Source organism: Macrosteles quadrilineatus, unplaced genomic scaffold (genome assembly GCF_028750875.1).
Source record: "Macrosteles quadrilineatus isolate MER2022 unplaced genomic scaffold, UCM_ALF_1.0 Scaffold_81__1_contigs__length_513824, whole genome shotgun sequence".
Taxonomy (NCBI): domain Eukaryota; kingdom Metazoa; phylum Arthropoda; class Insecta; order Hemiptera; family Cicadellidae; genus Macrosteles; species Macrosteles quadrilineatus.
Window position 1 is genome coordinate 195,625 of NW_026542674.1, and position 8,002 is coordinate 203,626.

Below are 8,002 nucleotides of genomic sequence, written 5' to 3' on the forward strand. Positions count from 1 at the left end.
GGAGATGTTCCACACTCACAGCTGTCCAATCAGCTGACAGACGTTCCTTTGTAGTTGGGAGGTTTAAAGTTAAACCCGTCGAACATAAGGAAGATCCAACTTCTCTTTGAGCAGTTGCGTTTTTTTTATGTAGCACAGTAAATAACAATTTAGGAATCAATAAGCAAATCTAATTGAGGTCATTGATTTTTAAAAGTGAAATAAAAGTAAATAATAATGGAGGTAAATAACAATTCAGGAATTAATTAGCAAATCTAATTGAGGTCATTGGTTCTTAAAAGTGAAGTAAAAGTAATCGCTACATAAACAAAATTACAAATTACATTTCACTCAGAGTTTTTCTTTACATAACAATTAGTTTTGTACACTTTCGTGTTTCACTGTGACTTGTGCAGCTTCGTGAAATTTTGTCCAAAATAGATAAAATGTTTTGCCTTTTACATAATTGTCGTTATATAACATGAATACCACTGCAACAAGTGAAAACACTTAAATACTTCTCTAGATTCAGTAATAGTTAAAGGGTTCAAACGGCGACCATTGTTGTTTCAACGAATCACTTTACATATTATATAATTTTTTAATATACTGCAATGATTTCGGCTATTTCTATACGTGTACTAAACTAGGAGGTGATAAACATGTATGATCAATATACTCAACGCAGATAACAAAGTAAGCAATTGTAATTAGATAAGAGTTGAGATATACAAAAGAGATGAATGTTTTAACATGGCGCTATGTGTCTCATATATCATCATATCTCTCACACTAGTGATGTTGTGACAGACATTATGACAGTATAATTTCGACTATACAATAAACATTCGCTAGTAATTCGTGGAGTACTGTTCATTGCATGAGAAGTGACAGTACGTTTTTCTCATATAATCTAATGTGATATAGTATCCAAACTTTGAATGTTAATCGTTTACTTATTAGTTAAGTATTATATATTTTTAAAATACAGCAACTGATGTTGCAGATAAATGTTGAGTATTAAAGTGACACAAGAACCATAGAGTTTGTTGGTGCCTAATGTGTTCCAACTTGGAAAAAAAGCATCCGTGTGAGATGGACATTGATACAATTAATATACATAAAGAACAAGCACTGAATAACTAGCAGTTTGTATTGCACAGGACGGCGAAGAATCGCCATTTCTTCTCAGCGTTCTCTTTTCGTGGCAAGGCATAACAAATACTATCAAGTACTATTTGGTCATGTATTATAATAATAAATTATTTCTAAATGCATATTAGGTTGAATCTTAGTAATACTCTACTAATACATTATAAGTACATAACACAATTCGACTATACATTATTTTTCTCGTCTCTACGTCAACTACATTTTTACAAGGAGGGGTATGATTTCGTTTTTATGGAAAGGGGTCCAAACAAAAAATATGCAAGTGGGCATCCAGAGAAATCGAGTAAAGTTTCAAACTATGGGGAATGAGATCACAGCCTTACTCATAATAAGTGTATTTGTTATTGTCAAGCGGCCTCTTTTAAGTAGCAACTTTATCTAGAAAATGTGTGCAGGATTAGAGGGGTTTCCCTTATAAGCTATCAAGGTGTTTCTAATCCAAGCACGATAGTCATTACAAGATAACTCGGGGAATGTTATACGATATAGTCAACAGTTTGACTTAAATCATAAACCTTATATGACGAAGCAGTGGTTGTAGCTGGTATTTAAGAAACACGTAACCGAAAACAAAAACTGCTAACCTTAAACCACATCCTTACACCAAAGAAACAAGTCTCACCACAAATGTATATCAATATTGAACACACCTTTGGGGCCAAAAATAAAGTATCAATATATAAAATTAAAAGGTGCAGTTAAAGGGCGATTTTTGAAAGTGTAAGTCGATTTTTCATGATCGTTGTCTCGGTTTATCAGTTCAGATAAGTATCGAATATCCTTGAACTTTAGGACAGTAGAGTCTAGTGGTGGTCTGAGAGGAGCTTTGGAATCGAGCGTGGAACGAGGACTGTTGTTGCGAGGTCCAAGTTGACAAGCGCGTTGTAGAGCTTTGTGAAGAGGGTTAAGTTAAGTTGTGTTATGACCCGCCAGTGGAGAGTGACATACTTTTCATTATTTTGGATAAGGGTGGAGGAATAATATCTGAATAGTATTTACTCAACGATTTTATTTAAGAGGAATAGTCGTAGCCGTGCTTATGAGATCCTGATACAATTGATTTGCAAGTGTCATGAATAATACCAAAATATATTCATAACGGGTTTGGTCAAGTGCCATAGGGTATCTAATACACTTTAAGTAACTTTTGTCAGTATTATTTTACATTGTATTACTTGTCAATTATTTTACTACTAACTCTGAAATACGAAAAACCTAGGCTACAGGATTACGCGTGTTTAGTTGGATGCATGTGGTCAGTAGGCTAGTGGTTAATTCTAAATACCCTACAAGTGCAAACCAATAGCAATATGATGGTAGTAGTATGTTTTTTTTTTATTTTTTATGATTATAATTTAACCAAACTTCTTGTTTGTTGATCCGGCATGACATCTCGGTTGCTTGCATAGCGTAGTACCGGCTCTCTGAAATATTTAGCTATGTAGTGCTTGGAAGGTATTTGATCCATCACACTAACACTAGTAAATAAAAAATTATTTATTCAACCAAGCAAAGTTAGGGCCACATGGCCCTCTCTTACACTTAACCTGAACTAGTAAGAAGTTCAATAGCAGTAAAGCTAGCATTTCTATATCCCCGTCCAGGATAAGCGTTTTGCACAAGTAAAACATGTTACTAATTATTCTTTTATGTCACATAGTATATAATTAATATTTTACTCTCTTTAGACTCAAAGAATAAAATTTCCCCAATTCGGATTTTAAAGGCTGCATCAGTCAAAAGAGAAAGATTGAAAGTTTGGTAGGAAAAGATAAATTTTGACGCAGCTGGCGTTTCATCTAACCACAAAACTTTGCTCTTTGTCGCATTCTTTTGGCAAATTACCCCACAAACCTTCTATCAATAAAACATTTTGACTTCGATTCATTTCTGAAGGTCCTTTGTGACTAGTGATCACTTTAGTAAAAAAACACACAATTTTAATTTTTGATTTCTTATGCGTTCTTACAAGATTTTTCTTGTAATGAATCACAGTCATAAAACTTAATTATATACAACCAATATAATAGAGACTTATATATACACAATATAATAAAGTATTAACTTAAAGACTTTACTTTTTAAAACAGAATGGCTAGTGAACCCCTTAAACCCTTGTTTAGGGAGTTAATTTATGTGGAGTAATTTATGCTTTATGTGGTCAAAATTAATTCATTCCTTCTTTTATCATTGATTGTATTATAACTATTTATCCAATCAATTATGAAGTTGATTTAAAATGCGGTTCAACTAAATAAATGATAAGCAATACGTCACTGTCACAAAAACTGTTCAACCCAAAACCACAGTTTGATCTGAATCCTCTGAATGCACAGATAGATATAGATAGACATAACTGGAATCATTGTTGCAGTTTTTGTCTCTTGTGTAAACTATAAGCCGGTTCTGATGACACCATAAAAAGTAGATCTTTATATTAGCTTAACGATGGTAGTGTTCTAATAATCGCCGAAACATATGTAGTAGGTTTCACTACGCTCTGCCGTAGATGAAAAGGTGATGATGAGATAAATCTTTCTGACATTCATTTTTACCTATGAATCAGCTTAGGATTTTCGTATATAAAATGATAACTCTATTTATACGAATATGTACAAACACTACCATTTAATATCACAAATTAAAACTACCCCACTGTGTAGTAAGTGAAACAAAACGTTTCCTAAGAGCGAATCTATTTAAGAGCCAGCAGCAAAAGTAACCAGATTATAAGATACTTCTGATAAAAGCCCTTTTATCCTATAACGTCTCATGTACGTTATTCATTATCAATAGTGGAATCTACGTGCTAACAAAATATGCTTAGCATCTTTCAACATGATAACTCTAGTAATTCTGGTCCGATTTTGATTAAATCAGCTTGAAGGTTTAGGGCGGGATAAACTTCATTGGGTTTGTGAATCAGCAACTTGATACTTGTATACTTGTAACTTTGGGTTATGTGAACGGGGTATGATGGGGCTTTAAATTTTTATTTTTTTACCATTTTATTCTTGAAACCAGAATATGCCCAATTTTCATTGCAGCAATATTTTAAAGCTAAAAAAACAATAGTATTGTATATTGAAGCATTTTTGTAAACTAAAATACCACTAAAACGTCAATAGTGGAATCTACGTGCTAACAAAATATCCTTATAAGAAAAATATTTTCAAAACAATTCGGTAGTTTAGTTTTAAATTATAATGTAACAATTTTATAAAAATATATTAATCATGGTTGGTGTTTGACTAATTTACACCATGGTAATGATGTTTTTACTATCCCATTCTAGGTATTTATTACATGACTATTAATATGTTTACCTATCGTGGTGTATGATATTTAGGTTTTAAATTAATTAGTTTACTTCATATTACCACCATTGCTGTTCATATTATGGCATCAAATATGATAGAAGAAAGTTTGTTCATCAAGATGGCTTGTTGGTGCAAACTGCGTAACTTTGTTACCATTCAGGAACATGGTTCAATCAGGAAACCCTTTAAGTTTTAGTTAAAAAAAGCTCATACAAGTTTTTGTTAGTGTGTATTTATTATTTACTTACATGGTTGATGAAAGGTACAAATTCTAGAAGCCAGTCAAACGTTTATTTGCTAATAACAATTTAATTATATTTACTTTATATTCAAAATATCTTTTGTCATTATTCAATAAAAGTTGTACAAAATAAGTTAGTACTTTGTTTCTACGGTGTCTTGAAACCCACCAAAACCTACATTGTAATTGGACATTTTAGCTAAGGAATAGTATTAACAATCTATCGATATTCATTAATTAATTTTAATGGTCTAAACTATTAAAACCAATAGCCCTAAGTGTTTTAGCCTATTTAGGCTATATTAATGCTATCTTGGTTTGAAATGAACTATCTGGTTGCTGTAAATAAATATAGAGTCAAATAGTTAAATTGCAAAAATACATAGCCTAAAAGCTTTTAGGAAGTTGTATTAAAAGCAGTTGTTTTATTTTATTTATTTTACATACCAACGGAATGAAAACTCCATCCAGAGGATTTAAAACTAGATCCAGAAGATCTATTCAAATACACTAGTCCAATTCTCTTCTGCTGAAACCACAACAGACGTACAATTAGTTCTTGAGAGTTTCGGGTAAAATTTACATAATAACATTCATGACTAAACCTTCATAACAATAATTGTCATTGAGATTGAGGGATACTGCAAAAGTATTGAAATTGTACTACGCCCTAAGTTCAGCTCAACAGAAATAGGTGGTTGTTTTTTACTTGAAAAAATATAACTGATGTGCTATAAAAAACAATGAAGAACAATTTTTAATTTGTTTTCTCACATTTTGTCTTACTACCTTTTTGAAAATAGGGTAGGGAAACTGACAAGATTTATATTAAAATGTGATTGTTATTTTAATCTTATAGTTCTAAAATTACATTTTTATTGAGTTGGCTTCACCATATTCTAAATTATTTATTTTAAAAACATACATCATTCTGTAAATAAAAGAGTTATGGATACAGCCGGATTTTTATTAAATGTGGGTACATCTTTAAACAAAGTTACATGTAATAAATTTTATCAGACTCTAAACAAAACTCATTTGAGTATAATTAAATGAGAGAATAACAAGAATAAAATTGTGAGATTACAGGCATGTTACAGGCAGGTTTGATAACATTTCTTCCAGAGCAAAAGTAATGTGAAATCCGGAAAAAGTAAATACATACTCCTTTGTTTCTGTGTACATATTTATTGTACAGATAAACACAGTGGCTAGTTGCAGTTAAAGTTTAAATGTATGTGTGTAGCTTGCGATTTGTAATTTAGATTACACGTATGCTTGTAGTAAAGAAAATAATTACGAATCGTGTTCAACTAAAATATTTTTTTTTTTATTAGATAACATGGCTCAACTACACGTATAATAAATATCCAGGGTGTATTAAAAAGCGTGTGATAACAACGTCGATGTTACTAAAATACGCATAAAAACAAAGGGTTTTTATACTCTTTTAATATTATTCTGAAACACTACTTCCATTCCTCTCGTTAATCAGGCAGACATTGCTGTAGTTTCTTGGTCTCGATGTATATGTAGCCAACTTGGCTACAATAATAATGTACTACAATGTAATGACTGGTGCTCCTTTGGTAAGTATTTAACATGGGTTATCAATCTGTCTTACCCCCACTAATTTAACAACTTGGTTATAAAATTAAATAGTTATAACTACTCTTATACATTACGTATATTTGTTTATTAGCACGAGTAATTAAAATGACTTTTTTATTTTACGTAAGTGTCTCATTTTATCTAATGAATTTTTGCCGATAAATATCTACAACAGTTGGGTTTAAGTCTTAAGGAAAACACATATCACTGTTAAATCCATTTAGAAATAAAATATGTTTTCTTAATTTTGAATGGTTTCTAATCTTATAATACGTCTGCATTCATAAACATTTTAGTAAAATTGGCAATTGCCACACGGCGAATCAGCCGCAAACAATCATGGCTTAGTGTATAAGCCAGTCTTAGTCAATAACTTGAGAACAGTGATAACTCAGCCAAAGTTATAACTAATTCAAAGACAATACTGTTATTACGAATGAGAAACTTAAGATACGTAATAATTTGATAATAAGATTATCTCAAAACAGAAAAAAAATTATAAGTTATAACAAGTAAAATACACAAGGTAGTCTTATTTAGTAGGTGGATTCTAAAGAATTCGCCATGTTTTTTTATGAATTTCATGGCCAATATGTTCAATATGGAGATTCCAATTAAAATATTTGTCCAATACTTGTCTTAAGAATTTTAAATGTTGTAGTTCTTCTGTCATTTACCTTCCAGTAAAGTATTGTGATGAACTTGTTTATTATTCTGATATGTGGAGAAAGGTATGTGCTTTGTCTTATTTATAATTATTTATAATTTATAAAAAAAATATTTAAATATGGAAATTGAATTTTTTGATTGGACTGATGATGGTCGATCACCTATTGGGTCTGATGATGATTAACTTCTTGATTAATAAGGTAATTAGGTCTTCTTCTTGGTAATAAGGTAATTAGCTTCTTGATGATGATTGGAGTATCCAATCGAAATTGATCACCACTTACCATATTTTATGTATATTTACCGTATTGTGAACAACAGTATAAGCGTAAATAAGTAGTTTTAAGTGTTATCTTTTTTTTTATTTCCTTTCCATTAGTTATTTCTACATATTGTTGTATGTTATTTAAATAAGATTTAAACCAATCTAAAGCTCTCCCCTTGATACCCAAAAAAAACAAAATGTTTACCAGCTCGGAATGTGACACACTATCAAAAGCCTTGCACAGGTCCATAAAGACCCCGGTAACAGTATTTATCTCATCCGCCGAATCTATTACTGATACAATGAACTGAACACTAGCACTATTCACAGACTGGCCGGATTGAAACCCATGTTGTACTTTATCTATGAAGTTGTTGGTTTCCAGAAATTCTGTTAATTTTATACAAGTAGCTTTTTCAAAGATCTTAGAAAAGAAAGGTTATAAAGATATAGGTCTATAGTTTGAAGGTATAGAGGGTCCCCCGTTTTTAAAAACTGTCATATATATTTTTTTTTCAGAAAAAATACTTGTAATAAAAGAAGTGTTTACAAGATAAAATACCGTAACGGATATTTTAAATGGTCTATTGTTTTAATAATAGGCATGGGGAAGTCATCATAACCACTAGAATATTTATTTTTTCAAAGGCAAAACGATTGATTTAATTCCACCCCTTATCCACCAGCGTCCTCCATACTTAGGAAAAGTAACAGTCTGGTGTCCTATTAGCTCTGTTGGCATTG